The 19,514-nt window shown below is 34.8% G+C and overlaps 1 protein-coding gene across 8 annotated transcripts in view; it reads left to right on the forward strand.

Moving 5' to 3' along the window:
* The window catches only part of LOC138710161 (putative per-hexamer repeat protein 5), a 281,887-nt gene that overhangs the window by 61,906 nt on the left and 200,467 nt on the right, over positions 1 to 19,514 (forward strand). For 7 of the 8 annotated variants that reach the window (XM_069840801.1, XM_069840799.1, XM_069840796.1 and 4 more), the window contains 2 exons: positions 2,455 to 2,702; positions 15,528 to 15,682. The gene's annotated coding sequence lies outside the window, so the exon portion shown is untranslated. The remainder of the gene's footprint in view (positions 1 to 2,454; positions 2,703 to 15,527; positions 15,683 to 19,514) is intronic. The other variant, XM_069840802.1, reaches the window with a different exon arrangement.

The raw sequence follows: 19,514 nt of genomic DNA on the forward strand, positions 1-19,514 counted from the left end.
TACACTACGAACGCACCCTCACAGGAAACAAGAGGCACCAGGACCAACAACGACCAGTTCTGAAGATGATCCAAAATAGGTCGAAACATGTTAACAAGGTACATTAAAATTTAACACAAGAAAGTCTTATCATACATATTTCGAAGTGATACAGTGTTAAAAGTTGTGTAATCAAGATGTACAATTCTTTTATTGAGTGTTATTAATTGAGAGAGCATTTTAGTTATTTCTGCTGTTTGAGATGAAGGTGTGTGTTTAGAGACTATTGTTAGAATAGCTGCTTTGGAATCCGACAATATAACTGCATTCTTAAATTTATTCATGTTGTTGTTGTTTTCTAATGCAAGGCGTTTGACAATAAAATCATTTGACCTCTTGCACTCTAATATTTTTCAAAGATATTATCATGACCAGCCAATGAAGCACAGATTTTGAGGTGTTCCGAATCCATTTCTTGGTTTGAGTTGCACAATGGGCAGTTAAGGGACTGATATATTCCAATTCTATGCAGGTGTTTAGCCAAACAATCATGGCTTGTTGCCAATCTAAATGCAGCTACAGGCGATTTTCGTGGTAAATCAGGAATTAACTGTGGATTTTGATGCAGAGAGTTCCATTTTTTCCCTTGGGATTGTGTTATCAAATTTTGTTTTTTGAAGTCTAAGTATGTAGATTTAATAAATCTCTTCACAGAGTAATACGTAGATTTAGTAACAGGTCTGTAAGTAGCAGTGCTGCCCTTCTTTGCTAAAGCATCCACATTCTCGTTTCCCAGGATTCCACAATGGGATGGTATCCATTGGAATACAATTCTTTTATTGAGTGATATTAATTGAGAGAGCATTTTAGTTATTTCTGCTGTTTGAGATGAAGGTGTGTGTTTAGAGACGATTGATAGAATAGCTGCTTTGGAGTCTGACAATATAACTGCATTCCTAAATTTATTGATGTGGCAAAGAAGATTCCTGAGACATTCACTTATTGCAATGATTTCACCATCAAAACATGTTCCATATCCAAGTGATCTATAAAGTGAGAAGAGACAGCACGTAACACCTGCACCGGCACCTTGTTCTCTGGAGATCAAGGATCCGTCGGTGTATAAATGAAGCCAGTTTTGTGGAGGGTACCTAATATTAATTGTCTCTAAAGACAATTGTTTCAGTATTTCATTGTTTACTTCTGATTTCAGTATTTCTTTTGTTAAATTTAGATTATATTCTATATTTAATAGAGATGTGGCATAGAAGATTTCTGAGACTTTCACTTATTGCAATGATTTCTCCATCAAAACTTGTTGTTCCATATCCAAGAGATCTATAAAGTGAGAAGAGAAAGCACGTAACACCTGCACCTGCACCTTGTAATTTTTCTTTTAAATTCAGGATGTTGATTTTCTGTTTTAATTCTTGAAGCATGGATATGAAACTTCTTTGGGTTTTTAATCTACAGAGAGGAATGTATGAATGCCAATTGTTTCCTGGTAATCTGATAAGTTTTTTTATTTTGAATCAGTGCTTTTTCTTCTATTGTCATTTTGATGCTGTTAATGTTAGTGAAGTATCTCATAGAATCTGTTGGAGTTGTTTTGATTCCACCACTAATGAGCTTGAGAGCTTGGTTTTGAACACGTTCTATTTCGTTTATGAAAGGTGAAGTAATTAAAATTTCTCCGCAGTATGTCAGCACTGGCTGTACAAACATTTGGATGTAGTGTTCAAAGTATTTCTAGAGCATCCCCATTCCTTTCCTACTAGTCTTTTTAGAAGGGAGAATCTTTTACGAGCTTTTTCAGAAATATATTTAAATGGTTGCTCCATGTTAACTTACTGTCGAAATAGACTGGAACAGTATAAAACAGATTGCAATGAAAAGGAAGGAAAAAAAAAAAAATGAAATTATTTAAGTATGGTAGAATGGTAGTAAAAATCATCAATAATATTGAATTTGGAGAAGAAATATGTGTAATCATATTTTATTATACTCAGTTGTATAGCTTAGACAGTGGCAATTAACTCTAGAAACACGATTTGACTTTTGTTCCAAGGACAAAATGAAATGTCAAAAATGACTTTAAAGATCTACATACCATTTTATTTGTCATTTTCATTATAAAATTATAGTCTTCATTTGTTCTGAGACATTCCCTAGTCCTGTCAGAAAATTTTCATCTAGAAATTAGAGTATTTTTCATATATTAATAGTTCTGCCAACACAAAATTGTGGACAGGTTGAGGTTATCAACCTGGCCGTCTTCGGAGTGGTATTTATTTATTATTCTATACTTTATTCATTTCTCTTCCTTTATTAGTTTGCATATTTTATGTTTATAATTCTTTAGGTAGACTATACGTATTATATGTAATGTAGAAACAAAACTGTACAATAACCAAAATGTTTAACTCAGGGAAAGTCAAAACAACACTCACGTTTGATAAATCTTTGCTCTTCCAGTAGCTAAACTCCAGCCGTCTACAGCAACAACACTTCCTCCTACTGCTGTGGCAAGTGCGGATTCAAATTTGACAGTGGAAGGCACGACTCCTCGACAATATCCTAAAGGAGATGACCTTGCAACTGTGACATATACGTTATGGGTTGGAACAAACATGACAGAATTTCACCATCAGTGTGACAGCTGAGAAGTATTCGACTTTTTATCACATAATGCAAATAGCTGCAGAACAAGATTCCCACTATGTGTGAGTATCATTTGTTACCACTACTGAAACATAGATACCCACATTCTGATGCCTCCAGATGTGGACTGTATAGACCCTCCTGAATTCCGATATTCTCAAACACATTAATTTTGATAATCATTCACTTCATTTAAATACCGAAGTACCTAGGGGGGACCAAATTCACATCGATAAAAAAGATGGCACAAAGGTTCAAAATCAATCAAATCAATCAAACTCCTGTATCTCCTCATGAGGAGCACAGGGCATTCACAAAGTGCCTCCATCGGATCCTATTTGTAGCCAACTTCTTCACTGCACTCCATGTTTTCCCCTCCCTAGCAATTTCCTCCAAAGCTGTTCTCTTCCATGTATTTTTTGGCCTTCCTCTTGTTCTACTACCCTGGGGGTTCCAATGCAAAGCCATTCTTTCTACTGCTCCTTTTTCTTTCCTGATTGTGTGCCCTATCCAATTCCACTTTCGTCTTTTGATTTCTATTGTGATTTCTTTCTGATTTGTTATCTTCCATAGTTCTGAGTTTGTGATTATATCTGACCATCTAATTTTTAAGATTCTTCGTAAACATCTATTAACAAATGTTTGCAGTTTATTTTCTATAATTTTACTTGTTTGTCATGTCTCACAGCCATATAATAAGGCTGATTTCACATTACTGTTAAAGATTTTAATTTTTGTAAATCGAGATATAATATAAGATTTCCATATTGGGTACAACTGGACAAATGCACTATTTGCATTTTTTATTCGGTTCTTTACATCCTCAAAGGCTCCACAATCCTTGTCAATTATACTACCCAAATATTTAAATTCTTGAACAGTATCAGTGTTATTATTATTTATTATAAATTTATCTGTCTTTTTTACTATTTAACCTCAAAGGTTCGGAAAGGAGGACATTATTTGAAAAAAAAGAGGACAGAAAATATGTATTTAGACTTACACTTATTATACCGGTACTTATTATGTCAGTATCTATTTTATTACAAAATATTTACAGTACAGATTTAGGCTTATATCATACTTAGAAGTATATTAATATCTATTTCATTACAACATAATTATGAAAAAATTAATAATAATGTTTTTACAGTTAGCTACATATGAAAGTCAATGGAACTATAATTGAATAGCTTATTTTGGAAACATAACATGTGACATTTTCGCATATCGGTATATTACTTTTTTAACCAGAGTGCTCTAAGATACTTATGACAAAACTTGATAATATAAAATGATTTTACAGTTAGCTACATATGAAAACAACGAGCATAACAAATAGGAGCAAAGAGTGTTATGATCATTGGCAAAGAGTATATTCTGTCGTTGCTGCTGCCACCTACAGGCAAATTACTTGAGAAAAGGGTCAAATCAGATACTTTCAAAATATCAGGCATACAAGTTACGAAAAGGAGGACATTTCTCGATTTTTTTTTAAATCCGCCTGGACCCCGGACAAAGGCCTAAAAAGGAGAGTATGTCCGGACAAAAGAAGGCGTCTGGTCACTCTAGAAGTACCTACTTATTAAAACCTTTTTTATTAAAAGAGTTGTATTCCAAGTAGAATGTTGAGTTACAGCACAGTTGCAATTATTCAAGCCAGCCCAATTCTTTCATTTTTTTTTTTTTTTGCTTAACTCATTTCCCGAATAAAAAAAACAATCACAGAGTGATGTACTAATTGAGTAACGAAAATTAACTCTGGCGATATGTATTAAAATGTGTAATGTTTTCAGTTTAACTTCAATTTTAATTTACTTTAGTGTTTGTCAGACTGTGAACAAGCATACACTAACGTGAATGTTGAAAGAAAACGAAAAAAAGATCGTGGATTTAATAGAAGATTAAGTTCAGAAATTGTGAAAATTAAATGATGAGATACCTACTAAAGATAAAAATTGACGTTGAGTTCGAAATGGAAAGTATCATCATCAGTTCTTACTGTGGATTTGTGGTTGTTGTATCTAAGCCTACGTTCTTTCCTTGTCCAGTATTTGTAGTTTATTACTGCTCTTAGGAATGATACTTCTGTCAATTCAGTCTTTCATAATCGAGTCTTTTTCTAAATTCAGTTTCCGAAACCATAAAGCTCGAATGACCAATAAGGAAAATATAGACATTGTGTAGAGGACTGATCAACCCCTCACTTTAACCCTACAGTAGTTGCTGTAAGTTACTGTCACATAGTAGTCGCTGTGGACTGGCACTCCACAAGCAAATAAAAGGGTTTAAATTTATTTACAGTCATAAAGAAATTATGGACAAATATTTTTGTGGAAAAAATATATCTTAAAAAAAAATGATGTGCGAAATCATTCAATCATTAGAGTCTTAACTATGTGGACGTGAGAGACAAGACGCTTTGTAAGATATTGCTCGCACCCATGTAGCCAAAATATTTTTACATGCTGCTCGAGTTTCATCTTTGTCGCAGCAACACATGGGAATCATAATATAAATATGTATGTGATGTATTGTATTGTATAAGATTAGATTAGCCAATAGAATTACAAGCATACCTACTAACTTATACAGATTAGCTAGAACTAATTGTGACAGTAGTAACTGCTGCAGTTTTAACTGACATTACAGGCCGCTGCGGACTCTTTACTTTATTTAGCTAGCTAGTAGGCAACGTGAATACAAATTAAAATTATAAAACAAAAATGTTTCTAGCCACTACCGTAACAGCCAGGCTCGTGTACGATGTGGTCTTAGCCAATAATAGAACATAAACTTTACAAAGACAGTTAATGGAATACGGAACTACGTGTTGGGATCCCTATAGAATATATCAGATAAATTCCTTAGAAAGAATCCAGTATAGGGCAGCTAAATTTGTTAAAGGTAAAAGAGAAGATGGAAACGATACGATAAAAGAACTTAAATGGGAAACTTTGGAAAACAGACGTAGGAAAACTAGAATAACATCATTGTATAGAGCACATCTAGGTCAGAAAGCATGGGTAGACATAACGGCTCGGTTAGAAAAGCCAACGTACTATGGTAGGAACGATCATGATTTTAAAATCAAATGTAGGAAACAGAAAACGGATATAGGTAAATTCTCATTTTTAAACAGAACTATAAATGATTGGAATGACCTACCTGCAGCGGTCTTTGAGGGCTGTCCTTCCTTAAGGAGATTCAAGAATAATTTAAAAAGTTGTGTCTAAAGTGAAAATTAAAATTAAGGTGACATTCAACATTTAATTTTTTTAAGGTGACATGTATTTATCTAGCCTGACGAGCTTACTTCCTTGGTTTGAATTGTAAATTATTTAAAAATAGCTTTTAAGAGGGCCTTAGACTAGAAATGTTTAGTTTAAATGTAGTTCTGTTTATAAGTATGCATAAGGATGTAATTATTTGACTTATTTGAACTGTTGTATCAGTGAAGCGAGGTGAGTCAGTGAAGTTATGGTTTTATAGTGCAGTGAACAGTTCCGATCAGTGATAATTTATAGCGTCAATGAAATGTGTTCTATAGTGTCAGTGAAATGTGTTACAGAGTGTCAGTGAAATGTGTGCTAAAGTGTCAGTGAAATGCGTCATAGTGCCACTACAGGGAATGAGATGAGAGTAAAGTGAAAGACTATTGAAACTTATGTAGGACCTATACATAATTATGTAGGTTGTAATGTAAAATTAGGTATTTTATTTTATGTTTTATTATTATTGTGTTAAATTGTATTTTGTATCCTTATTGTATTGTGTATAAAATTGTATATGTGTTGTAAAATTGTATTGTGTATTGTAAATTTTATTGTGTATTGCTTATCATTTTATTGTGTATTGTTAATATTGTATATACCACTGCCACCTGGTGCTTGCCCACTTGCAGTGTAAATAAATACATACATACTAAATACAGTAGGCCTAATCAACTTGATTCAAACAAGTGCAAAAAAAAAAAAGAAGAAGAAGAAGAAAGGAAAAAAGAGAAAAAAAAAACACATTTAATATAAATTGACAATCGGACAGAAGCCAGTGGTATTCAATAAAAACATGAATATAATCGACAGAAATGAAAAGATAAAAATACATACATTTGTTAATATTGTATATCATGAATAATTTTATAAATTTCTTTTTTAAAAGGTTCAGTTTTAAAATATTTCAAATTTGGAAAATGGTTTGTAATTTTATTATAAAGTCTTGGGACCGAAACTAGCACCATGTTTAAGTGCTGTACTTGTATGACATTTAGGCTCAGTTAATGGGAAAGTAGACTTTTGTCGTCGAGTATGATATTCATGTCTATTAGATTTATGTTTTATCAGATTTCTGTGATAGTAAGTTAGTAAACTATATTTATAAATTTCTACAATAGTTCATTGTTACTCAACTGTTAAGAACTGATAAGCAAATGCGAGTTCAGAGCTTAAAATTTGTGGCAATAATGAGAAGTCTTTTGTTGAAAGCTATGAAAATTGGGAAGAAACTGGGATGACAGGTATGCGGGAAAACCATATGAATAATTCTCAGTGGAGTGATAATCTGTATGCAACCACTGGAAGGTTAAAAAAAAAAAAAAAAAAAAACCATGTTGAAGACTGTAAATAGAAAGTGAGAAAAGTTGTTGTTGTTTTCTAATGCCAGGCATTTGACAATAAAGTCATTTGACCTTTGAGAAAAGTAGAGTTAGCAATTCGGAAGCATAATTTCAACTTTGGTCCCTTTAGGTCACATACTTTGGCGAGAAATAACAATATAATAATATGATCACTTGGAGCTGTACTTATGAATTGTATTTTATTTTAAGGGTTACAAGATGGATGACACACATTTATGTCATTCAGCTGGTTTGCCTGAACCGCTGTTAAATTTGTCGTAGTTCATAGAACCAGTTGTTAATTTTTTAAGTGAAAATGTAAGCTTCTTTACAGAAAGGAAGAACATTAATTCAACAAGAAATTTCCCAGTTTTTAATATTGCAGTAAAGATAATGCAAAAATAAACGACAATACAGCTCCAAGTGATCATATTATTATATTGTTATTTCTCGCCAACGTATGAAGGCAATCAGAACAGGAATATGATAATTATGCCTGCAACCTTGAAACCCGACAGTCCAGTACCCCTTCCGCTTCAATGCTAATAGCGCATGTAGAACAATGAAATGTAGTGTTCAAAAACATAATTTAGCGAAATTCGGAGAAAACAACTTTGCTTATGTACGCAGATGATATGAATCTTATATAGCCACATAAACAAGATCTTTAAAGAACCTTGAATGCTTTGACAGACAAAAATAATTTATGCATTAATGAAAGAAAGACAGTCCAGATGGTCTTTAGAAAAGGAGACCGACTTGCAAAAGAGAACTCAATAATGCGCTAGTGTCAACAACTTGAGATTGTCAACTCCTTCAAGTACTTAGGGATCACCCTGCAACCAACAACAACGTCATGCTGCATTCATATACAGGATAGAACTGCAGTTGCAACAGAAGCTATATTCGAAATAAAGACTATCACATGCTTTCATTGGACACTGCTACTGTACTTTTCTATTTCAAAATTGTCTCTATACTGATAATCAGTTACGGACTAGAATTAATTAGTATAACTAAGTCTCAAAGGCCTAATCACTATTCAGCAAGTGAAACCTTGGTTTCTCGAAATGTAGGCTACACTTTCCCGGCGATTTACGAACTGGCCAAGGAAACTTTTCTCCTTGAAGACCTGAGGATGCGACTCTCACCACCCTCTACCTTCAACTCATCAGACCATCTACTAGAAAGTCACCTGAAAAGAGAAGAGATATGGCCAGACTTCTACTGCATGGGTGATATGATGGATAGAGAATGGACACAACCAAATTAAGATCTACGACACATACTTACAAGCTTGGCAGTTCATGGTTACCACCACAAAATATAAAAGACAACCTGTTATTATACACCTGATGATGACTGTGTGTTCTTTATGAGTCATTCCACGTCAAATCGCACAGCAATAAAACACGACCTTCTCGGAAATGGTCGAATTTTTTTTCATGAATTCCAGACATCAAATAAGGAGACCCGTATTTTTTTATTTTCACAATTATTAATTATTTGTGTAGTTATGAATATTTGAAGTTACGCAAATTATGCGCGCACTGTTACATAAACTCGCTTGGAACTTTGTGTCTACATATAATTGAGATTTGCGGTTTGGCGCATTTGAAAGACTAAATACAACACTTTTTATTATTTTAGGCCTATCACAAATAAATTTAAAATTTGGCCTATTTTTTTAATCATTTCGTTTTCAAAGCAAAATTACTATATTAAATAGCCAAGTTAAAAATCTGAAAAAAATATAGACTTGTTCGCTGATGTATTATCTGTAAACTACTGCATTTATAAATATGGGATCGGCACTCATACATTTGTAACAATTTATTTTCCGGAGGCCGCTCGCGATGCCCAGCTAATGAACTGCTTGCAGCCATAGGCTAGAAGGCTGCCCGTGGAAATTTCCCGTTGCATCTGATGTCACCATACTAATCATCAAATGATTAATACCTTAAGGAACAGTAAATATCTTATCTAAAATTATTTTTGCAGTGTAGGCTTTCACGGCCGGAGTCTATATGTAGATTCATTTTCCGGGCTGAGAGGCCGTGGTCTATTAGTTGGTTTTATACCAGACGTTTCGTCTGCAACTGCGGCAGACATCTTCAGTGGAGTGGTATCCAAGGTCGCAAGACTCTTCTCGGCGTACCTGAGGCAACTGATCCTGTGTCTGGTTGTGCGGGCGTATTTATAGTGCGGCTCGCGGGCCGAGGCTTGTTGTCGCTGCGGTCCGCGCCGCTTTGTTCGCTGCTCCCGTTCTGGGTTCCGTCCTTTTGTTGTAGTGGTGGCACTACAACAAAAGGACGGGAGCAGCGAACAAAGCGGCGCGGACTGCAGTGACAACAGGCCTCGGCCCGTGAGCCGCACTATAAATACGCCCGCACAACCAGACACAGGATCAGTTGCCTCAGGTACGCCGAGAAGAGTCTTGCGACCTCGGATACCACTCCACTGAAGATGTCTGCCGCAGTTGCAGACGAAACGTCTGGTATAAAACCAACTAATAGACCACGGCCTCTCAGCCCATAAAATTATTTTATTATTGTCAGCTCAGGGGGAAGCCCTTCACAGTTTATACTGTAATATAGCCAAGTGTTTGATGATAGCAAGACTGGGTAAGGCAGTAAACAGATGGCATGAGAGAAAAATAATCAGTTTGGGTTTGAATTTCGCGCAGTGATGTGACTTCTATACAACATGAGTGATGGTAAAGATCACGTAATATATAACAAGTGTTTAAATCCATTTACCTTCCTAATCACGCTTTTAAAAAGAAAAGTACACTAAGACGCGTAAGTCGCGGCTTATTGATAAAGCTCAATTTAAAGGAGTCTTTGAGTGTGCAAATATGTGATTTGTTCCGTAAAAATCAATCAATTTCCGCATAGGTCAGGTGAAATTATATGTGAAGCCGGTAGTTCTTGTGATATTAATAAACATGAATCAAATGAAAGTGCAGACAGAGAAACTGATTATCCCAGTATTTCTTCTAGCAGTTCTATGGATACAGTGCTAGAAATCAGTAATATTGAGGGATTAAACAAGAGTTTGATGTCAATAGAATCCCCTATCAAGAAAAGAAAGGTACAACAAAACGATACCCCCGTGAAAATTTTCAAAAGTAAAAGGCTCCCTAGCATGTTAAGTTTTTCATGTAGAAGATGCATCATCATCCATTCAAAAGTCAGCCATATTTTATTTTTGACGGAATGCAAAGAAAGTACAGCCTGAAAATTACATAGTTATTGCAGACTTTTCTGAAAATTATTCATTTGTAATACAAGATTCAATACAAGGTGTGCATTGGAACATATGCCAAGCCACAATACAGTACAATTTTAATTTTACTTCCTACTTTATTTTATTTTATATTCTCTTATAGGCCTATTAATATTATATCTGAACTGTGACCGAACACGAGCGCTGCTCATTCAGTCTCAAATTTTGTTAATACTACTGTATCTCCTTTTTTTATATTGATTGTATTATTTTATTTCTATTTCTCTTATTTGTAATTATATTCTTTATTCTGTATATTTAAATAAATAAATAAATAAATCCTTTCGTAGTATATTTCAAAGGAGACACAGAAATTCGTTACAAAAGTAATGTCATCTCAGAAACTATGAAACATGACACCGATCCCTTTCACTTTTTTCAGTCCGAAGCAATCAATTTCTTAAAGAAAGAATTCAACGATATGGAAAAAATCATCTACTTTTCCAATGGATCAAGTTCACAAAAAAAAAAAAAAAAAAAAAAAAAAAATTAAAAAATAATTGCTTACATGAAGACGATTATGGAATTAGTGCTGAATGACACTTCTTTGCAATGTCGCATGGTAAAGGTCCATGTGTTGGCATTGGAGATACTGTTAAAAGACTTGCCACAAGAGTTAGCCTATACAAGATCCTATAACAACACAAAAAAAAACTGTTTGATTAGTCACAAAAAACATTTCTAACGTGTCATTTATATTTTGTCCATTCAATAAGCACAAAAACCACACTGAAAATTTGCAGGCCAGATACCATAATCTAAAACCAATAACTGGTACATTAAAATTATATTCTTTCATTCCGTTGTCAAAAACTGAAGATTTAGTAAAACAATTTTCTTTCAAGAAAGAAAGTAGGCGAATGAAAATTTAAAATGTGAATGAAAAGAAACATTTGAAAAGCATAATTTACAATTATTTGAAGATATCATAATAAGTAAATTAGCAGTGTTTCCTCGAGTAACTTGATCCGTACTGGGTGTAATGTTGTAACGTTCAGTCAATTATCCATTGCCGATAAACCTCTTAGCGCGCTTTAACGCTTCCCATCCACTGCTGCTGCGCCGACTGCTACACATTCTGTCATAAGTAATTAAATTTCCATTAAACTATTGGAGATCCCATTCTGATTTTTTCTGGAATTATTAAGAATACTTCAGTGCACCTAGTAGGAATTTTTTTAGATTTTTAATAGGTCTCTTTCACATTGATGTATATGTTTTAAAAATTGAATTATAAAAAAATATTTGAAATAATTATATTAAAATTAGTTAGTAAATATTTAATAAAAGACAGTACTTTAAGCTTTTAAATGCATTTTTCAAAAAAATTTTAACATCAATATTGTCAGAAATATGACGCTTTAAATGTTGCATTGTGCGACATTTTTAACGAATTTTAACATGTAATATTTAAAAAACATGTGGACTTTGGAGGAAATAAAAATACACTTGTTGGTTTATGAGACCCATAGAGTTGGTAAAAAAATATAAACGCAATCAGAAATATGAAGGTCAAAATTTGTATAATTTTGTGCGATTTGACGTGGAATGACTCTTATGTGAATCACATTGCGATAGATAACACATAACAAAATGCAGAAATTGGTCTGTTTCTATAAAAGAATATAGCAAAGTTAAACACTCAACAATATGCATGTTAGTGCGTTCTTCTTCTTATAAAAAACATAACTTAAAAAATATATAGACTTTCTACTACAAAATACAGAGTCTTTCATAAGTAACGAGTCTATTGAAAAATCAACTGTTTTGGATAATTTTTTGAAATGATGTTCATCCTGACGAGAAAGAACCCTTCCCATGCCGTACAGTCGATTTGAAAACAAACACCCCCCTCCCCCTGCCACCAGAGGAAGCTACTTATCCTTGTGTAATGTGCATTTGATGCCAACTTAAAATGACCTGGAGCATGGCCTTCTATATGCCAAGGATAATGGCACACAGCCATGCCTATATACATTGTTGTGATAGACTGGAATGATAGAATGGCACTCAGCTGCTTAACATTATTGCAGATGAGAAAAATTGCTGCCTGGTTTGAATTTGGAAACAGTATCGCTCAAATTAAGCATTTACTCTGTAGACGAAGTGTTTCCAGGCAGGTGGATCAGCCAAACAGGCTCAGTCTGTTGGCCTCTGCGATCACCTGATTTAACTGCCCTGAGACTTCTTTTTCTGGGGATTCATCAAGAATCTATCTTTGCGACTAAGCCACACACTGTTCCTGAATTAATGGAACGAATTGAACACACGATACAAATGGTTACGCATGACATGCTCACTGGAGTCCATGAAGAGGTGATACGTCGCTTACATTTGTGCATTCAGTGAATGGAAGATAGTTTGAAAATTGTACACCATAATTTGTCAACAATTGAAACTGGTTTTACATTTATTTGTTTTAATCAAGCTTTAAAACGCTAACCATTCTTTCATTATTTTAATAGCTCTGGCAGCAAGCGGAGAGGGTGTTTGTTTCCAAATCGACTGTACGGCACAGGGAAGGGTTTTTTCTCGTGAGGATGAACATCATTTCAAAAAATGATCCAAAATAATTAATTTTTCAATAGACTCGTTACTTATGAAAGACCCTGTACACTATTAAGTACATAAATAAGATACCGTCATCCCATAACTATAGTCCTGGAACACAACTATGGTCCATTCAAATTTTGTATTTCATAACATAGTACCTCGTTTATCTATATTTTTTTTCTATACTGTAGAAGTTTGGTGACTGTTACTGGAGATCCTCACTGCACCAATTACCTACGGCAATGAATAGGAAACGCAGCCAGCCTTTTGGGAACCTTTCCAGACGCCAATTTCTCTGGATGAGATTTTCTTTATTTGAATGTCTGAAAGCAAGACAAGGGTGAAGTACGAATCCCCTAGAATGAAGATAACACTCCACTCACGGCAAGAATCGAACTTTTGCTCACTAGATGGCAGCATATTGCAGTTCACTTAATTAGTGCAAAATTAACGTGCTAAGAAATGAAAATGGTCATTGTCTGGTGATTGAGTTAATTAACTAATATAAAGACAATTATGGATTTTTTGTAGTTTCCTGTAGGCCTAAATGGATATTTTTTAACTTCAGATACACTTTTATATAATACATATTTAGAGATACTGTAGTTTGAAGTCAAGTCACTGCAGCTATCTACAAACGGTCTATGTTACTTCTACAATGTTCTTTGAATAGTTGTATCATGTACCATAGTTGTGTTCCAGGATCATAGTTATGGGAAATGACGGTACTTAATTTTCCTGTTTTTATACTTGTCCTACAATTTTTAATTTCATTTTTATGAAATAAATTACTTTTTTCATTAAGAATATGGTATTGGCAATACTGAATCTTATGTTTGAATCTCTTTTCTCTTATTTGCAGAGAGCAATCAGTATAGTGCTGTAGTGCAATGAAACGTCAAAACATTTGATCAAGTTTTTTTTTTTTCAGTAGTGGCGGTAGCAATAACACTGAAAAAAGTAAACTAGATGATAGAGTGGTTGAAAGTGAAAAGCTAGAGGGTTAAGTGCATGTGTAGATGCATTTTCACATGTTTCAAACAATTTGTCAGTGTGGTCAGATATTCAAAGCTAATTGATGTTGCAAATATTCTATATTTCTCTTCTCTCAGCATTTGTGAGTTTTTAAATAACTCTACACCAGTGGTGGGCAAAATGAACGCAACCCACAAGACAGGATTTAAATGGCAACTACATACCGTGGGAGGGGTTGCACTCTACAGTGCAGTGACGGATTTACAGACAGTTGCACCACTACACTCCTACCTACCATATATAATTAGAATAGTCCATTCACGTGATATTTAATTAATCATTTTTCAAAGCAATTTCTTCGAAATTGGGATTTATCTGTGCATGCTATTTTCAGTTGCGCAAGCATCGCTTAAGCGGGATCTGTAGCTGGACTTTATAAATTTAATTTTAGAAATCAGCTGTTTGCACTGGTAGGTTGATGAATGCATACCGTCATTTCCCATAACTGTGGTCCTGGAACACAACTATGGTCTACGATACAACCATTCAAAGATCATTGTAGAAGTAACATAGACCGTTCGTAGATAGCTGCAGTGACTTGAATTCAAGCTACAGTACAGCAAGAATATAGATAAACGAGGTACTATGTTATGGAGTACAAAATTTGAATAGTTGTATCATGGACAGTAGTTATGTTCCAGGACCATATTTATGGGAAATGACGGTACTCATTATTTTTCAAGCAAACTGTCTAAGCAGTGGATATGTAGTACTGGACATCTTTTAAAAAATTTTAGCCCCCAGTAGCCTTCACATTCTGCTTTCAAGAAGCCATCATTCTGCAAATCCAGTACCTCTAACTGCAATTCTGGGATAACATTTTCAATTTAAACATGAAAAGGAGTGGCAAAAATATTGAAATCTTTCTCCATCCTTTGAAAACCACTGAATCTGTGTTCTTTGAACTTGTATAATAGATGATCTATTTTTAAAATGTACATATTTAAGTTCGCGTCCTGAATATTTGTAACTAATCCTAAACGTGAGAAATGAAAGAACTGCCTTTCTTGTAAGTGTGATATCCTCTCGATTCATATGATTCTGCGAAAGGCATTGTATCACTAATGAAGCTTCAAAGTACAGCAGTCCAGTATAATCCGCCATGTACACGTGCAGTATTTTCATGGATTGGGGGAAGGGGAAGGTAGGAGGTAAGTTTGATGCTTTGCTGAGGTCTGACATCACTGCTGCAATGCCGCAGGAATGTCCACCATTGCCCTACACATACTTCTGTGCAGTTTCTCTTTATTTATAGCTGCTTATTGTTACCTTACTTAACATAATTCATATTAAAATTATGAAATTTGGGTCATTAGCGAAAGAACTGTTTGTTGGAAAATTAGAACACCACCACTGATTACACATAAAATAGCTTCCTGTACAATTCTTTTTGCAGTTTTGAGGCAACAGAGTGGCCCAATGGACACTATGTACACACCATAGCAGGCTACAAGGAGGAGCCATCTTGTTATCATTATTGGCTGCTGTATCAGGTCCCCACACTGCCTGAACCAGCCAGTCCTCCTGGAAATAATTTTGTCACACCAGTCGGTAAGTTGAATTACTATTAAACTGATGCTCAGGTAGTATATCTTGCATGTATTTAAAAATGGTAGTAGGAAGACCATATCGATTTCAGATTTAGGATTTTTAGGTTATGTTTTTGAACATTTGAGAGAAAACAAACCTGTTTCATTCATTATACAGTACATGCTCTGAGACCTGGCATGAATAAACTCTGTTGTTATAACTCCGTTCATAGACTTACATATCTTATTTTCTTTTTCACATCATTTTTGACACTTTCATCAGTGACGTGCAGTCCACCCAAGCAACCCAAGCATGGCTTGGGCAGCACTGATTGATTATAAGGATCACGATATCTACGTAAATCCATGATTAAACTTTCTGTTTATTTAATCATGAAGTCCTGAAACGTTTCTAAATACGTTTTGTTAATTGTAAGTCGCGTGATGGGGCATATACAATGCACATACTGCGTTCCCGAGCTGGCACCAGTGTGCCAGCAGTGCTAAATGCAGGTTAGCATGGAGGTTGCCATGACAACCCACATCATCATAACTTCTAGCCAATGAGGGGCGCCTCACGAGACTATAGTAGATGCATATACCCCAAGCAGCCTGTAGCCTGCCTGGGCTGGCTGTGTGCGCGAAGTCGAATGAGTGTAAAACATACTGTTTCTCTCACGTTTGTTTGTACCGGTACTTTGTAGTTACATTGTGTACGTGTATATAAGTGCAATGAAAAGTTTTGATTATGTCTGGTGATAATAATAATTTAATTCAGCAACAAAAACTAAATACTGTAATTTAACTAAAGCAATACGTGGTCATGATGTTGCTATTGCACATATTCGTGCTTCTAACGCACTCGCTACTTTTGAAACTGTGCATATTGAAACTGAGCTAAGTGACCAAACACAACAAAATATTATTCTACATAATGAAAAGGTAACACGCAATAGAGACATTCTGAAAAGGCTTATAAACGCCATTTATTTACTTGCAAAACTGGAACTTTCATTTAGAGGAAACAGTAAGTCGAAAATGCCCAACCACGGTAATTATTTAGAACTTTTGGACTACACCGCCCAGTACGACCCTCTTCTAAAAAATCACTTGGAGACATCTACAGTATTCAAAGGTGTATCAAATCGTATTCAAAATGATTTAATTGAATCTGTTGCCAGTGCACTTCATAAGGAAATTGAACAGCAATTACAGAAATCTAATTTTCTTTTGCCATATTAGCTGATGAGACAACTGACGTCTCGAATAAATCATAATTTTCTCTCGTTTATCGATATACAATTGAAGAAAGGGTGGTAGAGCGGTTTGTGTTTCTCCATGATGTAAGTGAAGACAAAACAGCGGCAGCACATTCTGATCTTATTTTTAAGACATATTCAAGACTTTTCAAACTGCAGTAAGAAACTTGTCGCACAGAGCTACGGTGGAAGTGCAGTGATGGCCTCTTCATTACATGGTGTCAAGCTAATATTAAGGCGTCTTTTCCACAAGCTCTCTTTGTTCACTGTTATGCACACTGTTTAAATTTAGCACTGTCCCAAAGTGCTTCAAGTATTCCTGAATGCCGTATTTTTTTTTTGCTACTCTTTCTGGGCTTGCATTGTTTTTCTCCAAATCATCAAAGCACACAAAATTTCTTGATGAATTTCTGGGTCGACAATTACCACATGTTTCCCCAACAAGATGGAATAGCTCGTCACAACTTACCAATACTTAATAGTATTTTTAATTTTAGGCAGTAGTTGCAGTAGGCCTAATCTTATAGATTTTATATATATAAAAAAATTGGTACCAAATACCAACGTATTTTTATAATTAGTAATGTTATAAGTATTTGAATCAAATATAAATAGTAAGAAGGAAAAGAAAACTTGACTACGTGGCTGGTTGGGTAATCTGTTGGGTCACCGCACATCACTGACATTCATTCACAGTGTACTGCCCAAGGGCAAGTCTTTCACTGCAAACCCACCATTCTCCAGTCCTTCCTATTTTCTGCCTTCCTCTTTGTCTCCTCATATGATCCATATATCTTAATGTCGTCTGTCATCTGATATCTTCTTCTGCTTTGAACTCCTCCCGTTCACCATTCCTTCTAGTACATCCTTCAGTAGGCAGTTTCTTCTCAACCAATGACCCAGCCAATTTCTTTTCCTCTTTCGGATCAGTTTCAGAATCATTCTTTTTTCATCCACTCTTTCCAACACAGCTTCGTTTCTTACTCTGTCTGTCCATTTCACATGCTCCATCCTTCTTCATATCCACATTTCAAATGCTTCTATTCGCTTCTCTTCACTTCGTCGTAATGTCCATATTTCTCCCCCCATACATGTTTCTGCTACACTCCACATAAAGCACTTCACTAGTCTCTTCCTTAGTTCTTTCTGCAGACATCCGCAGAAGATGCTCCTTTTTTATTAAAAGCTTCCTTTGCCGTTGCTATTCTCCTTTTGACTTTTGGTACATTTTACATTCTAAATATTTCTTCACAATTAGGTTGTTACAACAGTTTCTCAACAGCAGTATCTTAAAGACAACATATTTTGTCTATTTTCATTCCGTTATATCCTACGGAATAATATTTTGGGGAAATTCAGCAGATAGTATTTTTAGTAGGTTATTTTATGACGCTTTATCAACATCTTACGTTATTTAGCGTCTGAATGAGATGAACGTGATAATGCTGGTGAAATGAGTCCGGGGTCCAGCACCAAACATTACCCAGCATTTGCTCATATTGGGTTGAGGGAAAACCCCAAAAGAATCCTCGACCAGATAACTTGCCCCAACTGGGAATCAAACCCAGGCCACCTGGTTTCGCAGCCAGACGCGCTAACCATTACTCCACAGGTGTGGACAGCAGGTAGTAAAAATATATCCTATTCTTATTACAAAAAAAAGCAATTAGAATAGGTAATAGTTGGAGCAAAGGCTAGAGAATCATGTAGACCTTTTTTTTTTAAATTAGAGATTCTGACCTTAACAAATTAGTATAATTATATGCTCTTTAATAAATTTCATATTATGTAATAAAGAAAATTTTCCAACTAATCCAGCCATATATAGTATAAATACTCGCAGAAAGAATGATTTTCATACACCATCATTAAATTTATCATGCTATCAAAGGGGAATGTGTTACATGATAGTAAAAATTTTCAATAGTCTTCCTGAAGACATTAAGAATCATAACCAAAACCCTGCATTATTTAAGGTATAACTAAAAAATTACTTAATATCTCACACTTTTTATTCTGTAGATGAATTCTTGACATTTCACAGTACTGTGTAAATATTTAATATTATTAAATGGTAAACATATTGCATTGTATAATATGTTATTGTTATTAAGGTATCGGTATTAATTTTGAATATATTTCAGATTAACATTTTTATGTCAAACATAAGAATTGGACATGTTCTTTATTCTATGCTGTAAAGCAACTTTAAGAATATTATGAAATGAATAAATCTATCTTCTATAATACTGTATGTCAATTGGCCTGCTTGGACGCCTAGTTGTATAAATCAGAAATTATCGAAATTGAGGTTAGTAGTAGCATCGCATTCTCCATATGGAGAATTATTAATTTGAAGTACCAGTAAGTCCATATACATAAATCTACCAACAGAGCGCTTTAATAATTTTAACACATAATTATTTTTTTCCTCTTATTTTGTGCCTAATGCAGTAAGTTAGGTACCATACTACCCCTGCTGCATTTTTACAGTCAGCTATGCTTTTACTTACTTACTTACTTACTGGCTTTTAAGGAACCCGGAGGTTCATTGCCACCCTCACATAAGCCTGCTATTGGTCCCTATCCTGAGCA

Source organism: Periplaneta americana, chromosome 12 (assembly GCF_040183065.1).
Source record: "Periplaneta americana isolate PAMFEO1 chromosome 12, P.americana_PAMFEO1_priV1, whole genome shotgun sequence".
In the NCBI taxonomy this organism is placed as follows: domain Eukaryota; kingdom Metazoa; phylum Arthropoda; class Insecta; order Blattodea; family Blattidae; genus Periplaneta; species Periplaneta americana.